Here is a 13364-nt window from a genome sequence, read left to right on the forward strand (position 1 = left end):
TAGGAAGCAAAACATATGTCATCTGATTATTTCTAATTGTGAGTTGCAAAATATTTTTCATAGCTCCAAGATCAAAAAGCAAACTGTTAATTTATGGTTTGGGAGATTCTCACTCACCAAAGCTTTGGAAATTCTGAATATATCACAACATACTTAAGAACTCCTGTTAGTAAGTTTGTTATCTTTAATATATAAAACCCCATAGAAAATATTTAAAGTTAGACCAAAATTATAAGTATAATTCACAAGAGAAAACATCATTTTTTGAGAAAACATTTTCATATCCTCACTACAATCATTTATTCTAAATTAGTACATAGCAGTTGTCCATTAAATGAACACTTTTCCCATAAGACCTATCCCTGTAGAAAAGTATTTTAGGCAAAGTTTCCTAATCATGACGTAACTGTTTAGAATCAGAACATTTTTATGGCTAATAATTAACATAGACATTAATTGTGCCACTGCTTGAAAAAGACAACTTTGTGGACAACTATGAAATGTATGCACTCTATGTCCATATTACACTGAACTACTCAAACCGTGCCACTAGTAAACCACTACTTTCCTTAAATGTTCCAATTTGCAATAAAGTAAAATGAAGCTATGTGAGTTAATGTGCTTTTGGTTATACAAATGTTTTTCCTATAACAAAGCCATGACCTTAATTTTGATATCAATGCATCTCTTCCACTGTTATTTTCAGATAGTGTTTCGGTTTTGCCTATTTATGTACTTGCCCTAGACTTGTTCTTTATATCAGAACTGATCTTGCATCACTCGGACACCTCTAACTCCTTCTGAAGTCAGATTGGATTGCACAAGAAATGCAGTTTCAGATCCATAATTTGTGCTGTGTGTCATTATTTATAGGAAGTATATAGTCTGAGGACTTCTAGCTGAGATCCACTGTTGTATCAGTTAATATGTGATGTCTTCCTGCAGGAGGGGATGAATTCTTGGATCAGACAGGGGTTTTCCCACTACAGTGATACAAGGTAAATTTCAAATGGCAAACATCCGATGAAAAACAATTAAAAAAATGGAACATTCCAGTGACAGGGTTAACTCACCACTAATGACATATCCTCATGGTGCCTCTGGGAATTAACTCTGGCAGGGCTTTGTGCCCTCCTTTGGAGGTGTTTGTCCTATCATCCTCTTGCATCCTCTACAACTCCAGATGTTCCTTCTTCATGAGTTGGCCCTCTGCCCAGGTCACTATGCATGTCTCCCCTTCCAGAGGTATCCAAGACCCACTATACAAAATGGCAGTCTTCCCTTCACTGCTTTGACCATGCCGCTCCTCCAGTGCTCCCCCTCTAATCCAAGTTTTAGCTCAGAGGCCCTCTCATAGGCAGCCAAGATCTGCTCTACTCCATATCTCGCTGCTTTTCTCCTGAACCTTTCCTGCCTCTCTTGCTCTCCCCCTTTCTCTGGGTTTGTTGGCCCAAACTCCCTTCTCCCAGGGAGGAACCGTAGGCTACCTGTAAACTGCTGCTCCTAGCTGCTTTCAGCTCCAGGGCTTTATACAGACCCGACCCGTTCCTGTCCTGTGGAGCCTTGTCTAATTAATCTCTGCTCCCTGACTCCTCCTCCAAGTGCAGCCTGGGCAGTTAATTGGCCCTCCTAGCCACCTTAACCCATTTAGGCCTTGTGTGGGATGGACATCTCATCACAACTCCCTTTTGAATTTTAACCACAAATTGGTGAACATATAATTCCTGTTAGAACCTGCTGCTCAGCAAACGCCATGTTCCTGGTGTGAACAGTGCAGGGAACATGTAAGCACTGTCATCATAAACCCCCTTGCAATATTCCATTTGATTTAGGGTGGTCACATTTAAATCACCAGGAATGATCTTGTTGCCAGTTGTGGAGATCAAAGCTAATCAATACCTCATACTGAGTTTGCAATCTCATTGGTGAATTTTAACTCTCAGGGCCAAATTTACAAGCCTAAGGATCCAATTCTGCAAGAACTTCCTGCTGGACATAATTCTTACTACCAGCTATAGTCCCATAGCTGCCACAATAGTAAGCACTGGGGCTGCTAGGAAGCATTTTCAAAATTGGGTCATGACTTTGAGGAACTCTGAACTGCTCTAAAAAAAACGGTTACTCACTTCACGTAACTGTTGTTCTTTGAGATCTGGTGTTCATGTCCATTCCAATCAGGTGTGCACGTGCACATTGGCTGGAATATTTTTCCCCTAGCAGCATCTGTCGGGTCAGCCTTGGTGCCCCCTGGAGTCATGCCTCCATGGCACCTAATATAGAGCCCTGCCAATCCACCACCCCCTCAGTTCCTTCTTGCCGGCTACTCCGACAGAGGAGTAGGTGGGTGGGTATTGGAATGGACATGAACAACACATCTCGAAGAACAACAGTTACAAGAAGTGAGTAACCATTTTTTCTTCGAGTGCTTGTTCATGTCCATTCCAATCAAGTGACTCCCAAGCCAGATTTAGGAGGTGGGGTTGGAGCTGTCCACTGATTGGAGCACTGCTCTTCCGAAGGCTGCATTGTCTTTGGCCTGTCAGGTGGTCGCGTAACGCGCAGCGAAAATGTATATGGAAGACCACGTCGCTGTTCTGCAGATTTCCTGGATGGGAACCTGAGCCAGGAACACTGTAGATGAAGCCTGCGCCCTGATAGAGTGCCCCGTAATCGGAGGTGTGGGAACACCTGCCAGGTCATAGTACTCAGGGATACAGGACACGGTCCATGACGAAATTCACTGGGATGAAACTGGCTGACCTTTCATCCTGTCAGCCACTGCCACGAACAACTGGACCGACTTCCTGAACGTTTTCGTTCTCTCCGTGTAAAAGGCCAGCACCCTGCAGACATCCAGAGAGTGAAGTCTCTGCTCCATGTTGCTAGAATGAGGTTTAGGGTAGAAAACCAGGAGGAAGATGTCCTGGTTGATATGGAACTGCGAGACAACCTTCAGGAGGAAAGCAGGGTGGGGCCTGAGCTGAACCTTGTCCTTAAAGAACAGGTTGTAGGGCAGGTCTGAAGTCAGGGCACTGAGCTCAGACACCCTCCTGGCCAAGATTATCGCCACAAGGAACATGACCTTGTAGGAAAGATAGAGCAGGGAGCACGTTGCTAAAGGCTCAAAAGGTGGCCTCATGAGCCTAGAGAGGACCAAGTTGAGGTCCCAGGCAGGAACCGGTTGGCGGACATGCGGGTACAACCTGTCATGCCATTTTAGGAAGCAGCTGACCATGGGCTTAGCAAAAATTGAGCGGACATGTACGCCAGGTGGAAGGCAGAGATGGCAGCCAAGTGCATTCTTATAGAAGGCAACGAGAGATCCTCTTGCTTCAGATATAGAAGGTAGTCTAGAATGTGCAGCACAAAGGCTAGCGTTGGGGGCGAGTTGCGCTGCGCCAACCAGATTGAAAATCTCTTTCACTTGGCAAGGTACATGGCCCTCGTTGAGGGTTTCCTACTGCCAAAGAGGACCTGTCTAACCTGATCTGAACAGGAAAGTTCCAATGGATTCAACCATGGAGCTTCCACGCTGTGAGATGGAGCAACTGTAGGTTTGGGTGTTGGAGACATCCGTGATCCTATGTGAGAAGGTCCAGGGAGAGTGGCAAGGTAATCGTGGCTCTCATGGACATGTCTAGGAGGGATGCGTACCAGTGCTGATGGGGCCAGGCTGGAGCTATCAGTATGACCTGAGCACGATCTCTGTGGATCTTGAGCAGGACCTTGTGAACAAGTGATATTGGCCGGAAGGCATATAGGAGAGTCCCTCCCCAATGGAGGAGGAACGCATCAGGTGTGGAGCCCGGGCTGTGATTCTGGAAGGAACAGAATTGCTTGCGCTTCCTGTTGTGTCGCGTGGCGAAGAGGTCGATTAAGGGAAATCCCCACCTCTGGAAGACTGAATTTGTGACGTCCAGGCAAAGGGACCACTTGTGGCTGTGAAATGACCTGCTGAGGTGGTCCGCCAGCTTGTTCTTAATCCTGGGGAGGTACAATGCCTACAGGTGGACTGAATGTTCTACACAGAAGGCCCATAGCATGAGGGCTTCCTGGCACAGGGGAGAGGAGTGTGCACCCCCCTGTTTGTTGATATAGAACATTGCAGCCATATTGTCCATCATGACTAATACACATTGTCTGGTTAGGAAAGAGCGGAATTTCTGGCATGCTAGATGCACTGCTCTGAGCTCTCTGACATTGTTGTGGAGGCGCAGATCTGCCTGCGACCAGAGACCTTGAGTCCTGTGGTCCCCCAGATGAGCTCCTCAGCCGAAGTCCAACGCGTCCATCACCAGCGGATGGCTGTGGGGCAGCAAAAGGGACCCCTGAGCACACCTGCTGGACATCGGTCCACCACCGGAGCGAATTGAGGATAGGGTGAGGCAGGGTCATGATCCTGTCCAAGCTGTCCCGGGCTGGTCAATAGACTGATGCTAGCCATGAATGGAGCAGGTGGAGCCGGAGCCTGAGCCTGGTGTGTCGTACCACGTATGTATAGGCTGCCATGTGCCCGAGAAGCTTCAGGCAGTTTCTTGTGGTAGTGGTGGGAAACTGCATGACTCCCTGGATCATGTTGTTGAGGGCTTGAAACCTTGCCTGTGGGAGGAATGCCCTGGCTTGGGTTGAGTCCAATACTGCCCCTATGAACTCTATCCTCTAGATGGGGGACAGAGTTGATTTTCCTTCATTTAGGAGCAGACCCAGGTTCTAAAAGGTAGTTCTGATGAATGCAACCTGAATTTCCACTTGTGTCCTGGAGCAGCCTTTGATCAGCCAGTTGTCGAGGTATGGAAACACCTGTACCTGATGTCTCTGCAGAAAGGCAGCGACGACTGCCATGCAGTTGGTGAATACTTGAGGTGCTGTTGACAGGCCGAATGGGAGGACAGTAAATTGGTAGTGAGAACCATTGACCACAAACCTGAGGAACTTCCTGTGGGTCTGAGTGATTGCGATGTGAAAATACACGTCCTTCAAGTTGAGGGCGGCATATCAGTCTGCTGGATCTAGTGAAGGGATGATGGAGGCCAGGGAGACCATGCAGAACCTGAGTTTCTTCACAAACTTGTTGATCTCACGCAGGTCCAGGATAGGACCGAGGCTGCCTTTGGCTTTCGGTATTAGGAAATACTGGGAATAGATGCCCTCGCCTCTGTGTTCCAGAGGAACCTCTTCCACCGCCCCTAATGATAGGAGCGACTGCAACTCCTGAATAAGAAGTTGCTCACGAGAAGGGTCCCTGAAGAGGTATGGGGAAGGGGGGTGGAAGGGTGGGAGGGCACAGAATTGGATGAAGTATCTCCTCTCTACCGTGCGAAGCACCCAGTGGCCTGAGGTGATACGGGACCATCCACAGTAGAAAGGGGATAGTCGGGAGGAAAAGGTAAGGCAGGTTAGATCCAGTCCATGATCTGGTGCGCCGTCCTCGACTGCACCTTCAAAAGGCTGGTTTAGGGTCAGAAGGCAGTTTGAGTTGGCCAGAGCCCTGACTCGAGAATGGGTGTTGCCTCCTCCTGCCAATCCTGTTCCTTCTCCGAGAACCATCCTGATGGTTCTGCTGCTGGAATCTCTGAGGAGGTTGTGGGTGGAAGTGTCTCCACTGCGTGGAGGGGTATGCAGGCCCAAGGATTTAAGGGTTGCGAGTCTTTCAGGCTGGACAGTCTCTTATCTGTCTTTTCAGAAGAAAGAGTCTCACCCACAGGCGCCGACTTCTGCTCCCGCTGGTGGGTGCTTGACACCCCTCTGCCCCTGGCCCCGCCCCAACTCCACCTGTTCCATGAGGCCCTGCTCCTGCCCCACCCCCTCCCACTCCTGCCCCATTCCAACCCCTTCCCCAAAGTCCCTGCCCCAACCAACACCTTCCCCAGATCCCTGCCCCAGCCCTGCCTCTTCCCCGCCTCCTCCCCTGAGTGCACCACATTCCCGTCCCTCCCCCGCTCTCCTGGAGCTTGCTACACCGCCAAACAGCTGTTTGGTGGTGGCCAGGTGGGAAATGCTGGAAAGTAGGTGGAGGAGCAGGGACGTGGCACGTTCAGGGCGGGACGCGGAGGAGGAAGTGGGGCAGGGGGGAGGGGAGCTTGGATGCTGGTGAGTGCAGAGCACCCGCTAATTTTCCCCATGGGTGCTCCAGCCCTGGAGCACCCATGGAGTCGGCGCCAATGGTCTCACCCTCATATGGGAGGTCTTGAATAGTTTGCTGGACCTCATAGGGTAACCCTGAAACTTGGAGCCAAGCACTCCGTCTCATAGCTACATCAGTCGCCATAACTCTAGTGGCGGCATCCCTAGCATCTAATGCAGCCTGTAGGGAAGCACAGGAGACTAGTTTCCCTTCCTCCACCAAGGCTATGAACTTGGTCTGGGAGTCCGAAGGGACAAGGTCCGTAAACTTTGCCATCGCCACATAGATATTGTATGAGTACCTACTCACAGTGGCCTGTTGGTTTGCGATATGGATCTGCAAACCCCCTGTCGAGTTAGACCTTTCTCCCCACAAGGTCTAGACGTTTAGCATCCCTGTTCTTTGGGGAGGGTCCTTGGAAACCCTGTCTCACTGGTGGTCAATGCAGCTAACCAGCATGAGAGTCAGGGGGTGGGCGGGAGTATAAATGCTTGAACCCTCTGGAGGGCACAAAATACCTCCGCTCATTGCACTTGGCAGTGGGTGGCAAGGAAGCTGGCATCGCCACAGGGTCTTAGTGGTGTCCACAATGGTCTTTATAAGTAGAAGGGCAATACGTGAAGGCCCAGAGGGTGCTAGGATGTCCATCATGGGATCAGCCTCCTCTACCACCTCCTCAGCCTTGATGCCCAGACCCTATGCAACAACTGCTGTAGCACTCTGTTGTCCTCTAACGCAGGGGCTATGGCTGTCCTCGCCAATGCTTTGTCCGGCGATGAAGAGGAGGAAGTGATTACTGGGAGTGGAAGCTCCCTGCCATTTGCCCCCGAGGGGTAACGAGACTCTCAGGGTAGCGTTGGTGGTAGTGATGCCTGCAACTGATGCCAGGGCTGCGGACGGCGAAGTACGTGTCGGTGCAGTCGTCCGTACGACAGGAGGGCCTGCATCGGTACGCTCACAGGAGCCAAGGGAAGCGGAGGGCCCGCTGCCGACATTGGCACCGGGGTCATCGGTGCCTGCATCGAGGTCGACATCGACAACGGTGCTGGAGTTGGAGCTGGGTGCGAAGATGCTGCCAAGGGCGGTGCTGAGGTCGGAGCCAAGCACGGTGCCACAGTCAATGATGGAGCTGGAGGCAGAGGCATCGGGACCATAGGTGCTGAAGGCAGGTACGCAGCAGATGGTGGAACAAAAATGGCAGAGACTACAGAAGACGTCACAGAGCGGGGATCCTGGGTTCCTCCCTGTCCTTGGTGAAAGGCCCAGGGGGTCCAGAAGGGCCACTGAGGCGGGTTCTGCCACTGCAGAGGCCTCGCCTGGGGTTCTCTCCTGTCTCTCCCATACCTCGATCTGTGACTTCTGCTCCTTCCAGAGCGATAGCAGTTGGACTCTGACACTGAAGACCATGGAGGAGCCGATACTTGGTGCCTTGAACATTGAGAGCTCGGGGAGCGGGTAGGATCTCTGTCCAAGCGGGTAGGCACTGAGGAACATGGTGAGGGGGAATGCCTCGACATCATAGCTGGCTTCCCCTTCAACTGCACTGGAAGATGGGGCGGGTCTGCCGGCATTGGTGGTTCCTTCCCCCTGGTGGGCGAGAATGGTGCCGTAAGATGGAGGAGGTCCCGAGCAGCCTGGTACATTTCCGGCGTTGATGGGAGCTGTAGCTGCTGTATAGGCACCGGCGACCGAGGCGGGGCCAGACTTGACTGCCTCTCTTGGGCAGGAGTTGACACGGCCCCAGCAGGGGATCCAGAGGAGTGGCCCGCCTGGTGTCTCACTTCTCTTAGCTTAGCTGGAGGTGAACGATTGTCCGTATTTTTCTTCTTTTGAGGCACCAGCAAGTGGGAATGGTGCCTACAATCAGACAGGCCCCACGAGGAGCCATGTCAGTGCCGAGTGTCTCGAGAGGAGTTCTTTCTTGGCACCTAACTTGACGACGGTGCCGGGGCGCTCTGCGTTGAAGACAATGCACTAGGGGTCGGGTCCCCAAAGCCCGAGTCGGAAGGGGGCATAGAGCTGCCTCCATGAGGATCACCTTGAGCCACTGTTCTTTCTTTAAGAGTCCTTGGATGGAACTCGCGGCAGATCTTACAATGATCTTTCTGATGGGTTTCCCCAAGGCACCGTAAACAGGACTATTGGGGGTCACGCTTTAGCGCAGGCCACACAGTTCTTAAAGCCTGGGGACCGTGGCATACCACAGTTCCGGGGAGCCTGAGTCGGCGGGAAAACCCCCACCAAACTCTATACTAAGATACTAACAACTCTAACAAACTAACGATATACAACTAGGTAAAGGACAAACTTGCTAAACAAGAGCTAGGGAAGTTCCAGACACTGTCACTGGCGGTAAGAAGGAACTGAGGGGGTGGTGGTTTGGTAAGGCTCTATATTAGGCACCATGGAGGCGCGACTCCAGGGGGCACCCAGGCCAACCCAATGGATGCTGCTAGGGGAAAAATCTTCCGGCCAACGTGCATGTGTGCGTACACACACCTGATTGGAATGGACGTGAACAAACACTTGAAGAAGAATTTACATATTCTCACAGCCCCTTCATCATGTAAATTATACCAGATTAGAGTCTTAGAGGAAAGATCTGGAGTACTGCTAATTCATGCCAGCTGAAGATCTGGCTTAGATTTTTTTTAAAAAAACTTTTTAGCAAGGCCAAGTTACAATAAAACATTAACATACTACATCGTACATTACTTGTTCAGGATCAGGTTAATATTCAAAGAACATATTTAAAGATTCTGTTTTGCTGGCTGAGGATACCTCCTCTTCTGAGTATGCTAGAAAGAGTGACCACATTTCTAAATATTTATCCTCTTTTTGGGACTTCTTTTGTGTATGTATTTCAGGGGTTCTCAAACTGGGGGTTGGGACTAGCCTCTGTTTGCCAGAAGCTCTAGCTGGGAATGAGCGACAGGGGATGGATCACTTTATGATTACCTGTTCTGTTCATTCCCTCTGGGGCACCTGGCACTGGCCACTGTTGGAAGACAGGATACTGGGCTAGATGGACGGCCGAGTAGGGCCATTCTTATGTTCTTACATGGGGGGTCATGAGCTGTCAGCCTCCACTCTAAACCCTGCTTTGCCTCCAGCATTTATAATGGTGTTAAATATATAAAGAAGTGTTTTTAATTTATAAGGGGGAAGGTCGCACTCAGAGGCTTGTTATGTGAAAAGGGTCACCAGTATAAAAGTTTGAGAACTACTCATGTATTTGATGTGAAAGCTTTTCCCTTAAACAAGCAGTCTGTAGTTCCATAGGAGGAGGGGTCACATTTTCCCAGTAATGTGCAATATATAGTCTAGCTGCTAAGAATAAAAAAAGAAATGTATTTGTTTTTCTATTTAAAATGCAGATCCTTTACTGGAGCAGTAAATAAGCAGGTCTGGTGATCTTTAAGAAGCCAGCATTTTTCATAAGATGACTCTCATAATTTTCTCCCAAAACTGTCTAATTCTTTGGACTCAAACACCTCATATGCAAGTATGACCCCTTTCCCTGCAACCGCTCAACAGAGCACCTCCATAGTAGCAAAAATATGGATCTTAACTGGAGTCAAAAGCCATTTATAAAGTAATTTATAATTTATAAAAAAAATTAAATATGAACTACAAAAATTGAAGATGTATATTCCCTTCCCCTTACAGAGATTCATTCATCTAGATTAATTTTTTTATCCAGATCCCTCTCCCATCTTTTCATCTGGGTTGTTTTCTTAGCAACATCTTTGTCAATCAAAATTATATATATGTCAGGGCTGGTCTTCACTACAGAGAGATTGATGCTGCTGCAATTGATGCAGCAGGGATCGATTTAGCGGGTCTAGTGAAGAGTGCTCTCCAGTCGATCCCAGTAATCCAGCTCTCCAAGAAGAGTCGACCAGCGAGCGTCTCCCATTGACGCTGCACAGTGAAGACAGTGGGGTAAGTCGACCTAAGCTATGTCGACTCCAGCTACGTTATTCACATAGCTGGAATAGCGTAACTTAGGTCAATTTACCCTTGTAGTGAAGACAAGCCCTTAGAAGTTGTTCCAGCTTGCTCCTGGGTCAACTCCTCAAATGTGGTTAGAAGTATATTCAGATTTCACAATACAATGTTCGACTTGTAAATACTGAAAATATAGGATCTTGAAATTATTTATATTATTACATATACAGCGGACCCCCGCTAGAATACGTGTCTATGTAGCGCGAATTCACATATAATGCAGTTGCGGCCATGGATCCCAAATTTAATTACTTTAATTGCAATTCATTTTAACGCGGTCCCCGCATTAACTTGGTACCCGCATGGATCCCAAATCCCGCGTTCTAGTGAGGGTCTGGTGTATCTTGGTATGATTCAAATCTGAAACCAGGAACAGCTGTCCAAATTGAGTAATCTCAGCTTTTACCCAGAATGAATAGTCACTTTGATAATTCCTAGGGATAAAATTCTGATTATTAATGAAAGTAGCTAAGGGAGAGGGCCTCATCAATGGGAAAATTTGTCCAAAGCTGCTAAGGTGATCTGGATGAATGATTTTGGTGACGTAAATTTCTTTTTAACCAACAATTACTATGAATAGCTAAATTTGGGCTCCAGTCTTGTTTGAGTTTTACTGAGTGTTTGTATGGTCTATTTTTAACCCACTTGATCACATATTTTAATTGTGATGCATGATAAAATAAAATTATAATAATAATAGTAATAAACCTAACTAGGGAAAACTAATCCACCCTGCTTTTATAGGCTTATGCAGAAGTTTAGAACTCGCCCTTTTTGTTTTTTATGTTTTCCATATGAATTTTAATAGCTCATTCTGCCATGTTTTTAATGTCATGTCAGCGATACCAATAGGGTTGCACTGAAACAAAAACAACAACTTTAGAAGGACATTCATCTTTACCAAGGCTACCGTACCTCACCAAGAAATTTAATATTTGTTCCATTCACATTTTTATTATTTTACTCCACATTGGAGGGTAATTTGCCTTAAAAAGATTTGTTATGTTTCTCCACAATACTTATTCCTAAATATTTTAAAGATTCCTTTACCCATTTAAATTTATGTAGCTGACAACAGGTTGTTTTGACCCTTTCAGGAATATTAATTCCTAAAATTTCAGATTTATCATAATTTATTTGGAAACGTGATACCTGCAAAATTCTAAAATCAACTGTTTTATAATTTTAAATAAGCCTTCTGAATCCTGCAAGTATAATAAGACATTGTCGGCACACAAAGCTATTTGTGTTCTAATCCACAAGACATTTTGATGACCTTTACCAAAGGGCTATTTCTCACCTTTATTGTAAATGGTTTCATTGCCAAAGCAAACAGCAGGGGGAATAACGGGCAACCCTATCTCATACTCCTAGACAAATTAAAAGGAGGGGATTGATGACTATTAACCAAAACAGATGCTCAAGGATGAATATAGAGGACCAATATGCCCCTATAAAAACTGATTTTCAAAACCAAACTTTCCAAAATCTCTCCGAGGTACTCCCACTCCAGCTAGTCAAAGGCTTTCTCAGTATCCAAAGAAAGCAGCACAGAGGAAGAATTGCTAGAATTAACAATTGTAGATCTAATTGAGAGTTCTTCTGATATTATCAGATAGTTGCCTGCCAACAGTGAATTCAGATTGGTCCGGGTGAACACATTTGGGCAAGATGACACTTAATCTGTTTGCTAGCACCTTGGCTTAAATTTTAGGATTCATGTTAATTAAAGAAATAGGTATGTATGACGCACAATTGGTAACACCTTTTCTTTCTTTCAGAATGATTACAATTTTTGCCTCTTTTAATGGATCTGGAATCTCATTCCTCTGTAATATGCCTTGAAACAATTCAGTTAAAATGGGGACCAATACTTGTTCAGAGCTCTATAATACTCCCCAGAAAACCTGTGGGACCTGGAGATTTCTTGGATTTTAAATTCTTAACTACATCTTCAGCTTCCTCTGCCGTAATTTTCCTATCAAGATCTGCCACATCATCCTCTGAGACCTGAGGATTTTTATACTTCTCAAATATCTATTTATAAATTCAGGATTTGGATGTTCTGAAGTATACAAAATATAGAAAAAAGTTAGCAAACATTTCAGAAATCTGTCTGATGCCAGTTACTAATACCCCTTTTTATTTCTAATCAGAAGGATGGCTGATGTATCCTGTTTCTGTATTAACTCTCTTGCTAAAAGCCTATCAGCTTTATTGCCCTTTTCATAATATTTTTGTTTAATATAGCTAAATGTTTGCTTAGCCTTACCTGTTTGTAACAGAAAATAATTGAAATTAGAGGGAAGATTAAACTTATACACTCTTTAAGATCCTATAGATTTATGTCTCCTTCCAGAAAAGAAAGTTATTTAACTAAAGTATCTTCTTCAAGAGCTCTCATCTTTTTGAGGTATGATGTTTTATGTATAGGTATTCTCTTCACTACTGCTTTTCCAGCATCTCAGAGAACCCTCATATCATTTTATTCTTTTCAGTACTGTTTTTTTTCTCCAGTTTATGGTTATAAGGGGGTGATATAACAAAGCTCTATTCAACCACCAGGCCCTTTGTTTTTCTTCTGAGTCCCAGTCTTGCAGCAGAATGATCCAACCAAGTTATAACTCCCAGATTAGCTTTTTTGACCATATTAGCCAAAACTCTAGAAATGAAAATCATATCAATCCTGGAATACGATCCATGAGTAGCAGAATAATATGTATAGTCCCTGACATCCAGATTCATTTCCCATCAGACATCCCCCAGATCCTCATTTTCTAAGTGATGCAACAAATTTGCACTTGCTCCTCCCCAGTACCTCTGTGTACATACAGTTGATCCAAAATGGAATTAAGCACCTTGTTAAAATCCCCCCTAGAATTATATTCCCTTCCATAAAACTTCCCAAGTCACTAAAAAACTGATTTAAAAAAAGCTTGCCTGTGATTGGGACCATATGCATTGGACAAGGTGAGAAGTTTACTTTTCAAGAACCTCTGAATTAAAATATATCTGCCCTCTGTATTTATATATTGTACTGAAACAATGAAAGAGAAGCATTTAACAAAAAGTATTGCTACCCTGCTCTTTTATTAGATTGGCCTGGAGAGAGATGGTAGCTGAGTCCAAGATGTATTCATGTATTTATCATAATTTTTCTTCAAGTGTGTTTCCTATAAATAGATTATACTCAGAAAATTCTTTGTCAGCGAGCGGAATACTCTTTTCC

Source organism: Caretta caretta, chromosome 7, assembly GCF_965140235.1.
Source record: "Caretta caretta isolate rCarCar2 chromosome 7, rCarCar1.hap1, whole genome shotgun sequence".
NCBI lineage: Eukaryota > Metazoa > Chordata > Testudines > Cheloniidae > Caretta > Caretta caretta.